Raw genomic sequence first — 12,121 nt, 5'->3', positions numbered from 1 at the left:
CTCGAGGGAGCTATTTCTGCGAGTTCCGGGTATGGCGCCTGGTAGCTAGCCCAAGTCGGCCCTACGGACAGGTGGTCAAGGAGATGCTGTCCCCTTGGGACCAGAGGCACAGGACAGGCCTGCCTTCTGCCCAGACTCCTTCCTCAGAGTGGAGCATGCATCCGTGCCCTAGTCATTCCCTCATGTCTCCTTAGGAACCAGGCTTTGTCTCTCTGCACAGGGAGCGGGTGACACTTGTCTTGCCACCGGCCTGCTGTTCCTGCCACGGCAGGCTATTCTGCTTCCCGACCTTTCCCGACCACAAGGCCAACGTATCCTTCTCTTCTCCTGGGGTGGCGTGCTGCACCTTCCCCAGACATGCTCTTGGGGAGCGCAGTGACACACGTGTGCAATCACGCTTCTCTCTCAGATCTCAAATACCCAACATAACCCTACACCTAAAGGAGATGGAGAAAGAACAACAAAGAAAGCCTAAACCCAGCAGAAGAGGAATAATAAAGATCAGAGCAGAAATCAATGAAATAGAAACAAATAAACAAACAAATAAAAACCACAAAAAACCACCACCAACAACAAAAAACAATAGAACAAATCAACGAAACTAGGAGCTGCTTCTTTGAAAGAATTAATAAGATTGATAAAACCCTTTCCAGACTTATCAAAAAGAAAAGCGAAAGAACCCAAATAAATAAATTAATGAATGAAAGAGGAGAGATCACAACCAACACCAAAGAAATACAAACAATTATAAGAACATACTATGAGCAACTCTACGCCAACAAATTCAACAATCTGGAAGAAATGGATACATTCCTAGAGACATATAAACTACCACAACTGAACCAGGAAGAAACAGACCCATAACCAGTACGGAGATTGAAACAGTCATCAAAAATCTCCAAAGAAACAAAAGCCCCGGGCCAGATGGCTTCCCAGGGAAATTCTACCAAACATTTAAAGAAGAATTAATTCCTATTCTCATGATACTGTTCCAAAAAAATAGAAATGGAAGGAAAACTTCCAAACTCATTTTATGAGGCCAGCATCACCTTGATCCCAAAACCAGACAAGGATCCCATCAAAAAAGAGAACAGCAAACCAATATCCTTGATGAACACAGATGCGAAAATTCTCACCAAAATAGTAGCCAATAGGATTCAACAGTACATTAAAAGGATTATTCACCACGACCAAGTGGGATTTATTCCAGGGCTATAAGGTTGGTTCAACATATGCAAATCAATCAATATGATACAACGCATTAATAAAAGAAAGAACAAGAACCACATGATACTCTCCATAGATGCTGAAAAAGCATTTGGCAAAGTGCAGTGTCCCTTCCTGATTAAAACTCTTCAAAGTGTAGGGATAGAGGGCACATATTATCAATATTATCAAAGCCATCTATGAAAAACCCACTGCAAATATCATTCTCAATGGAGAAAAACTGAATACTTTTCCGCTGAGGTCAGGAACACGGCAGGGATGTCCGTTATCACCACTGCTATTCAACATCGTACTAGAAGTCCTAGCCTCAGCAATCAGACAACAAAAAGAAATTAAAGGCATCCAAATTTTGCCAAATTGGCAAAAGAGAAGTCAAACTATCCCTGCTTGCAGATGATATGACACTGTATGTGGAAAACTTAAAGGACTCCACTCCAAATCTGCTATAACTTGTATAGGAATTCTGTAAAGTGTCAGAATATAAAATCAATGCACAGAAATTGGTTGCATTTTTTTTAAGCCAACAAGACTGAAGAAATAGAAATTAAGGAGTGAATCCCATTTACAATTGCACTCAAAACCCTAAGATACCTAGGAATAAACCTAACCAAAGAGACAAAGAATCTATACTCAGAACTCTAAAGTGAGTACTCATGAAAGAAATTGAAGAAGACACAAAGAAATGGAAAAATGTTCCATTCTCCTGTATTGGAAGAAATGTATTGTGAAAATGTCTATGCTACCTAAAGCAATCTACACATTTAATGCAATCCCTATCAAAATCTCATCCATTTTTTTTCCAAAGAAATGGGACAAATCATCCTAAAATATATATGGAACCAGAAAATACCTCGAATAGCCAGAGGAATATTGAAAGAGAAAGCCAAAGTTGTTGGCATCACAATTCCAGACTTCAAGCTCTATTACAAAGTTGTCATCATCAAGATGGTAGGGAACTGTCCCCAAAACAGACATAGATCAATGGAACAGAATAGAGAGCCCAGAAATACACCCTCAACTCTATGGTCAACTAATCGTCAACAAAGCAGGAAGGAATGTCCTATGGAAAAGAGACAGCCTCTTCAACAAATGGTGTTGGGAAAATTGAACAGCCACATGCAGAAAAATGAAGTTGGACCATTTCCTCACACCATACATGAAAATAGACTGGAAATGGATGAAGAAGCATAATGTGAGAAAGAAATCCATCAAAATCCTTGAGGAGAGTACAGGCAGCAACCTCTTTGACCTCAGCAGCAGCAACTTCTTCCTAGGAACATCGCCAAAGGCAAGGGAAGCAAGGGCAAGAATGAACTCTTGGGATTTCATCAGATCAAAAAGCTTTTGCCCAGCAAAGGAAACAGTTAACAAAGCCAAAAGATGACTGTCAGAAGTTATCTGGGAGAAGATATTTGCAAATGACATACCAGGTAAAGAACCAGTATCCATCCAAAATCTATAAAGAGCTTATCAAACTCAACACCCTAAGAACAAATAATCGAATGAAGAAATGGGCAGAGGACATGAACAGACATTTCTGCAAAAAATACATCCAAATGGCCAACAGACACATGAAAAAATGCTCCACATCACTCGGCATCAGGGAAATACAAATCAAAACCAGAATGAGATACCACCTCACACCTTTCAGAATGGCTAAAATGAACAAGTCAGGCAATGACAGATGCTGGCGAGGATGTGGAGAAAGGGCAACCCTCCTACACTGTACGTGGGAATGCAAGCTGGAGCGACCACTCTGGAAAGCAGCGTGGAGGTGCCTCAAAAAGCTGAAAATAGAACTAGCCTATGACCCAGTGATTGCAGTACTGGGTATATACCCTACAGATACAAACGTGGCATTCTGAAGGGGCAAATGCACCCAAATGTTCATAGCAGCAATGTCCACAATAGTTAAACTATGGAAAGAACCTAAATGTCCTTCAACAGATGAATCAATAAATAAGATGTGGTATATATGTACAATGGGATACTATGCAGCCATCAAAAGAAATGAAATCCTGCTATTTGTGATGACGTGGATGGAACTAGAGGGTATTATGCTTGGCGAAATAAATCAATCTGAGAAAGACAACTATCATATGATCTCCCTGATATGATGAAGTGGGGATGCAACATAGGCGGTTTCGGGCGTACGAAAAGAAAAATAAAAGAAGATGGGATTGGGAGGGAGACAAACCATAAAAGACTGAATCTCACAAAACAGACTGAGGGTTGCTGGGGGGAGGTGTGTTGGGAAAGGATGGTGGGGGTATGGATATTGGGGAGGGCAGGTGCTATGGTGAGTGATGGTGAGTGCTGTGAAATGTGTAAACCTGGTGTTTCACAGACCTGTACCCCTAGGGATAAAAACACATTATATGTTTATAAAAAATTTTTTTAAAAATAATTTAAAAAATCCATTAAAGAAAAACCACATATTGCAAGCCCAGAGCTAATCTCATATTCAATCAAAAAAGTTTGAAAGTTTTCCCCTTAAAGATCAGAAAAAAGACAAGTGTGTCCACTTTCACTACTCTCATTTGACATAGTACTGGATGTCCTAGCCAGAGAAACAAGGAACACAAAGAAATAAGAGACTCCAAAAAAAAAAAAAAAGGAAGAAGTAAAATTTTCTTTTTTTGGATAACATGAACTTACATGTTAAAAAATCCTAAAAACTTCACAAAAAAAATTTGAATAAACAAATTTAGTAAAGCCGCCAAATACAAGATCAATATATAAAAGACAAGAATTTTGTTTTGTTTCATTTTTTTTAATATGGAATTCTTCCCTGTTTTTCATATCATCCAAAGTAAGCAAAAGACAGGAGCATTTTAACACTCTAATGATGAACTACCTGAAAAAATAAAGAAAACAATCTAATTCACAATAGCATCAAAAATAATAAAATACTTAGGAATAGATTTAACTAAGAAGATGAAAGATCTGTACTCCATAAACTATGACATTGATAAAGAAATTGAAGGAGACACAAATGGAAAGATAGCTCATATTTATGAATGGTAAGAATTAACATTGTTAAAATGTCCATACTACCGAAAACCATCTGTAAATCCAATTCCTATCAAAAATCCAATGTTAGGGGCGCCTGGGTGGCTCAGTGGGTTAAGCCGCTGCCTTCGGCTCAGGTCATGATTCCAGGGTCCTGGGATCGAGCCCCGCATCAGGCTCTCTGCTCAGCAGGAAGCCTGCTTCCTCTTCTCTGTCTGCCTGCCTCTCTGCCTGCTTGTCATCTCTCTCTGTCAAATAAATAAATTAAAAATCTTTAAAAAATCCAATATTATTTTTTACAGAAGTAAGTAAAGAATCCTACAATTTATATGAGACCATAAAAGACAACAAATAATCAAAGCAGTTCTGAGAAAGAATGAAGAAGAGAAATTACACTTCTTGATTTGAAACTATACTACAAAGCCCTCATGCTCAAAACAATAAAGTATACTGGCATAAAAACAGACCAATAAACAAGTAGAACAGAAATAAATCCTTTCATACAGTCACCTAATATTTGACAGGGGCCAACATATGTAATGGGTAAAGATAGTCTGTTCAATAAATGATATTTAAAACTGAATAGTCACATAAACAGTATGAAACCGGAACCTTATATCACTCATAAGTCTTAACTTGAAATAGATTAAAGACTTAAAGGTGATGCATGAAACTACATTTCCTAAAGGAAAACATAGGAAAAATTCTCCTTGACATTGGTCTTGCCAATAGTTTTTTGGATACCAGACCAAAAACACAGGAAAAAAAGCAAAAATAAATAAATCGTATTACATCAAACTAAAGTGTCTGCATTGCCAAAAAAAGAGAGAGAGAGAGAGAATGAAAACACAATCCACAGAATGTAAGAAAATACTTACAAATCTTATATCTGAAAAGAGGTTAATAACCAACAGATACAAATAGAAAAAATATATATAATTAAAAAAATAGCAAAAGGATCTCAATAGACTTTTTTTTTTTTTCAAAAAAGTTATATAAATGACCAACAGGAGCATTAAAAAGTGCTCAACGTAAAAAACTCAGGGCAAAGTCATTATGATGTTGTTGTTGTTGTTTACCTCTGAAAAACACAGCAAGATATTACTACCTATTAGAATATATACTACCAGAAATTGAAACTAACAAATTTTGGTAAATATTGGGGAAAATGCACTGTGATAGGGATATAAATTTGTATGGAAAACAGTATGGAGATTATTCATATTATTAAAAGTAAAATTACCATATGATTCAGTAATCCCACTTCTAGGGATATATCTAAAGGAAACGAAGTCACAGGTCAAAGACATATCTGCACTCTTATGTTTATTATCACATTATTAACTCTAAGCAAGAGATGGAAATAACTTCAGTATCCATTAATGGATGAATGAATAAACTAAGTATGGTAAATATATACTATGGAATACTACTTACCCATGAAAAATTAAGAAATACTGCCATACAACAGCATGGATGGATCTTGAAGGTGTTATACTAAGTGAAATTTTTCAAAGATTTTATATATTTTTTAAATTTATGTATTATGATATCCCTTACATACAGAATCTGAGGAAAAGGCAAACTAATGGAAACTTAGAGTTGAGTTGACAAGGGGTGAACCTGGGGTGGAGTAAGGTGGTCAAAGGGTGCAAACTTGCAACTATAATACGAAAAAGTTCTGGGGATCTAATGTACAGCATGATCATAGTTAATAAAATATACATACTTTTTTTTAATTGTGCTTCCCTTTATTAAACTTTGCATATATCACATTATTACAAGTTGAAAGTTTATAGCAATCTTGTATAAAAGAGGTCTGCTGCCACCATTTTTCTAACAACATTTGTTCATTTTGTGTCTCTCTGTCACATGTTGGTAATTCTTGCAATATTTCAAGTTTTTTCATTATTATTGTATTTGTTATGGTGATCTGTGATCAGCAATTATGACCCACTGAAAACTCAGAACTAGTTTACTTAAGGTATATACATTGTTTTTCTTTTAAAACATAATGATTTGAACAGTACAGTATAGTGTTTATTTTTTATATGCACTGGGAAACATAATTTTTTATATGCACTGGGAAACCAAAAAAAAAAATAATAATAATTTGACTTAGTTTATTGAGATAATCACTTTATTGAGGCAGTCTGGAACAAAACCCACAAGACCTCTGAAGTTTATCTCTACTATACTATATACATAGAAGTTGCTAAGAGAGTAGATCATAAATTCCTTATGATACATGCATAAAAAACAGTGGCAACTATACGAGATAGTAGATGTATTAACATTTTTATGCAGATTATATTGCAATAAAGATGTATACCGATTTATCAAATTGTACAAAATTTACACAATGTTAAAAGTTTGCAATGTTATAAGAAATCATTTCTTAAATTTACAAATTATAATATGTCGATTTTTTTTCAATAAAGCTGGCAAAAACTTTTTGTAGAATTAATCTATTTTTCAAAAAAGGAAGTAAGGAAGTAGAAACTGCAACTAACTCTGAAATAATAGAATATAAAATCCATTTTCGTTATATACACTGTGACAAACACTATTACTTAGTTTACAATGAAGGAGTACTTATGAAGCATGAAGGATGGTCTATAAATAAGGCTGAAAGAGCTCAGTTTTAAGGTTTAAATTTAAAATCTTCTTTTGAAATACTAAACTGACCACCCAGTTTTCCAAACATAAATGTCTTAACTGCATGAATTTATTTCATACAACTCTATAATCTAGTTTCATAAGAAAGCAGCATGCAAATTTTGAATAAGACAGACTTGCTTAAGTTTCTTTATGTTCAACAGTAAAGGATACTTCCCTAACAATAAATAGAAGAAAAATCAGCATATTTATTATGATAATTATTATTCATAATGAGATTCATATTGAATTAGGGACTACATATCCTCAGAGGGGGTAACGTAAAATGAAATTTATTTTGGTAAATGTGTCTATGAATAGTCAATACAATGCCTCAATATAGATGAATATTACTATTTTGAACAATTTAATTACTATTATTAGAATTATTATAAGTATAAAAATAGCTATCATTTTAGCATGGAATATGAGACTCTCATGCTCCATGCTTCATCACATCCACACAACAACTCTGCATAATAAGTATTATCATCACCATTTCATGGGTGAAAAAACTGAGGCTAACACATTTAGATAACTGGTTTATGATTACATGGCTAGTAAAGATGCATCACACTAATTTAGGCTTTATGATTTCAGAATTGTACTCTTTTCACTGCACATTCTATTACTCTGTAAATACTTGGCCTGTTTTCATTTAGTTCTTTAATTTTATTCATGTGGTGATGGCTTAAAGCTTCATTTAAAGGAAGCTTAAAAAATTCATTTAACCAAAAGCTCCCAAGAATTAAAAATGTCATGGATCTAATGTAGACATGGATATCATTAGTTAATGGGTAACTATATATTTTCCACTCTAGTGAGATAACAATCAGAGTATTTTTCTAAGTTTTAGTCTCTCAGTGTTAAAAAGGACTTTGTTAAAATAGAAATATTTAGACAAAGGTGATCAAAAGTCTGGATCAGGTCACCTTAAGATAAATATTAGGAAACTGAGGAAACAAATGGAGATTTGAACACTGAGCTATGATATAATGAATGGTTTCAAGTATTTAGTAGAGTATAGAAAAGCCCTTTAAAGCCTGGTCTTAGACTAGCCTTGCAGCTTCTGGGATATCTGTCCATCTATCCTCTATCTATCTAGATATAAATTTGAAAACTTTTTTAACTTAAAGATTTTGAGAAATAGAACATAATCAGCACCATAGAAGATCTGTTTATGATAACAACCTAGCCCCTCCTCCTAGTTTGTTAATATTCTCTCTTATTTAATGTAACATTGTGCAAATAGACCACTACTGATCTGCCGTTATGAATAAAATAGCTATAATCATCTGTTTGCATATCCTGGTGAAAATATTCATTTAGTTCCATGTTGTATTTCTAGGAATGGACCAAATCTTTATTTTTATTTTTAAGTTTTCTAAATATTGTCCAACCTACCTCAAATGTTTTTATTATGGGCACTTTCATTCTTTCACATTCTTGCAAGACAATTTTACTGTTGCCCAATATGGTAAGTGTGTAATAGTATGTCATTTTAGGTTTTAATTCATTTTTAATTTAATTTAATTCCAGATTCATAATAAAGATAAACAGTTTTTATATATGAGTGGCCATTTGGATTACACTTTCTGTAAAGTACATGCTCAAATCTTTTGATATCTTAACATTGTGTCATACTGACTTCTTTAATAGTAGATTTTCTGAATGAACTTTTAGCTGTGTAGGTCTTCTCTATTTTATTTAGAACTTGTTTTCATTTCAAAATCGTTATATTTATTTTCATAATCTGCTTTTATTTTGCTTTGTCTATTATCTATCTATCTATTTATTTGCAAGCAAGAGAGAGTGAGCAAGTGAGAGCGCAGGGAGGGATAGAAAAAGAAGGGAAAAAAATCTTAAGCAGGCTCCAGGCTCAGCACAGAGCCCACCTCTGGGCTCTATTTCACAACCCTGACATCATGACCTGAGCCAAAATGAAAGAAATAAAATAAAATTAAGGTGTTAAAAAAAAAAAAGAACAAGAATTGGAGGTTTAATTAAGTGAGCCACCCAGGCACCTCTGTGGTATCTTAAATTAGCTGTCATATCTTTAAAGTTCTAGAGTATCCATTTGGTTCATTTATAAAACCTTTCTCAATATCATTTTTAGTTTCAGTTTTTTGTTCAATTTGCTTCCCCTCTCATTTCTTTGAGCAGAGTACTCAAGCCATTTTACAATCTTTATTGATCATTTTAACATCATACTTAATCCCATTTTGTCTATCAAATCTTGTTAATGGTTTTTCTTTGTGCGCTTTGTTACATTTTGCTATGTTCAAGACATTATATTTGAAACTCTTATTGAGTAGGGATAATTAAGAGCTATAATAATGGTATGGTCCTCCTTGGCAGGATTTTCTCTTATATCTGAGACTCTACAAGACAATCCTACTCCAAATTCAGTGATTGACTTTCTCAGTTTACACAGAAGGCAAGGTAGGCTATAGTCTTATTTCTGCTTCTCCTTGTGCTTTGGGGATCTCAACTTAAATTTGGGTTGTACCAAAGTCCTCAAATTTGATTGCTGCTGGATTATGAATTTTGTTTCTCTAGTATCAAGAGTCTATTAACAACACAGCTCAGTGTGTTTTAGCAGTTTCAAATGCTCTCATAGCTAAAATGGCTTCAGGGCATATATCTCTAGGCTCTCATTGTATTTCGTATTTTGGCCCAGTAATCCCACACTTAATTTTTATAATCATTCTGATATTTTTAATTTTAAAAGCTATTTTGTCTGGATTTTTAGTTGTCTTAAGTAGGAGTTTTTAGATCACCATTACTAGAAGCAACAACAAATATACATGAAAATGTCTGTAGTAGTTTATCACATTTTTATGGCTTTGAACTTCCATAAGCTGAGGCATCCTTCTCTAATCACTTAGGCAAACTCCAATTTACCCTTTCAAACAACACAAGAATTGCTTTATTTAAGAACATGTTCAGGGATGACTCTTCCCAACTGTTCTTACCAACATTCCCACACACTCTTTGCTACCCACACCTTGTTTCTGAACTTTCATTAGGTATATCAGCGTGACCAGAATTTTGCTCTATTGTATTTTTGTCCTTTAGAGCTTTAATTAAATATGAATTCCATAGAAAGTCTGTCCCTTTTCTTTCAAACCTGGGTTAGTTATTACTTCTCATTCTTTGTCAGAAGTTACTTTATTAGAGAAACTTATGGCTCTATTGTGACTTTGGAGCCTTTACAGTTTTTTGACTGGAAAAATCACCCATCCCTGAGATTTTTACGCAGCTTCCTGGCTGATATTATTCAGAAATCTGTTCAAAACAGACTTTTTCAGGGAGGCCCTTTCAGACCACTCAGTTAAAAAGCCTCTTCTCAATCACTGCTCTTTTAAAAATGTGCTTATTTAGTTCAAATATGCATCACTATTAAAGAAAAACCAGTACGATTTTTTTTTAAAGTTGGCTTACCTATTATCTATCTCTCCCATTAAAATGATTCCTCTGTGCTGGGGTTTTTTTGTGCTCATCTTAGGCCAGACACTCAATAAATTGTCTCTGAATGATTGAATTGTTTGACTCCCTTGCTAGATTCTCAACTTCATGAGGCCAAGGATTGTTCTATTCAGTCCTTCTTTACCCTCAATGTCTGTTATATTGCAGTCACTTACCTGACTAATGGGAAAAATCACAGAAAGAAAGAGTTAAAACTACAGAAAAACCCTATAGGTTCAATAACACAAAGCTTTCTAAAATTATTTAGCCCAGGAATTGAATACTGGCTGCACTTTTGATTTTTTTTAAATGGTATTGAATTTAATTTAAATGGAAATACTTGAATGGTAGAATAATAAAAAAAATTATAAAAGCAACTTGCTCCTTAAAGTAAGAATTATATAGGGCATCTCTTCTAGAAGCAAAATTTTCAAATGTCAAACATCTGAAAGCATAGAAGGAGAAGTAAGAGTGTGAATTGTACTTCAATGCTCTTTTCTTTATATTCAGCTAACAGCTTCATTCACACCTTTCCAATTTTTTCAACTCTTTTGACAAAGCCTTCAGAGGAGTTACTGCTCATGACAACCATCACAGCCTAACAGGAGAAATTTTATAAAGAAAAATAATAGCATGTTTTTCCCAAGTTGTTAAGGATATGGTGAAGCTCTGTCGGATTCAAAGGAGGAATGTGCAATACCATGCTATATATCATAATAACTTATTTTAATAGTGGCTTTGCAATTTTTCAGATATATCCATTTACTGAAACCACTATCAAATAAACAAAACAAACAAATTAACAGGAGTTCGAGACAGAAGTTATCTAATCTAAAAATAGCACAGAATACACAACACATATCCCAAGTACTACTATAGGTTTCAAGTAATAGTCAAAACAATAGTAAAAATGATTCAGACCCTACCAGTCAAATCATAAATGGGACCTTAACTGTAAATCCTTATCTTTAGATCAAAGCGGGTAATTGGGTGCTGAAGATACATTCTAGAACTAATATGTTATAGAACTCCTCTGAAATGAGTCATTTATTCCATCACTTTTCCTGCACAGCTGCTGACCCATGTTTTGGTTCCTGGAAATAGCTGCTACCCTGTCATACTTCTTAAAAGCACATATATTGATAACTCTACTCATTCCTCCATTCCTCTGTGACTGTCACTGTGTTAAAATGTGGAGTCAGCTGACTCACTTGTGGTGGTAATAAAGTAGATGAGTTTGCAAAGTATTTTGTTATTTCTAAAAATGCAAAAACCAAATTACATTGAAATCATAAAGGGTGTTTCAGGGAGAGCTGTAGGATGTGGTTTCTTGTGTAATCCACAGAGATTAGCTCCAACACATATTTAAACTCTCCTCTAGGAGCAACCTTAGTGGTAAAGCAAGAAGATAAACAGATGTATACACACCCTGGCACAAAAGTATCACTTATGTTTGGCTTCCTAGTCTCCTCGTGTTCCTTATTTATCTTAACTTCTCTCTGAAATCAGGGAACACAGAATCTCAATCAGTTGACATTTTTCTACTGAATTACCCAATAGTCTGATCATACCCCTAAGACTTTTTTAAATTATTTCACTCATAATCCCAAATCTGCTTTGCTTCCTCATCTTAGTACACTGTAATTTGATTTCAAAATGAGGACAGTTGTCAGTAATGCCACATTCATTAATCTATTTTACAATTCCATGTACTTATAACTATGAAGATATGTTAATAACATCCATTCCAATAAGC

Source organism: Mustela nivalis, assembly GCF_964662115.1.
Source record: "Mustela nivalis genome assembly, contig: HAP1_SCAFFOLD_521, whole genome shotgun sequence".
Taxonomy (NCBI): Eukaryota; Metazoa; Chordata; class Mammalia; order Carnivora; family Mustelidae; genus Mustela; species Mustela nivalis.
The sequence above is the reverse complement of the archived record's forward strand: the minus strand, read 5'-3'. Positions refer to the sequence as shown.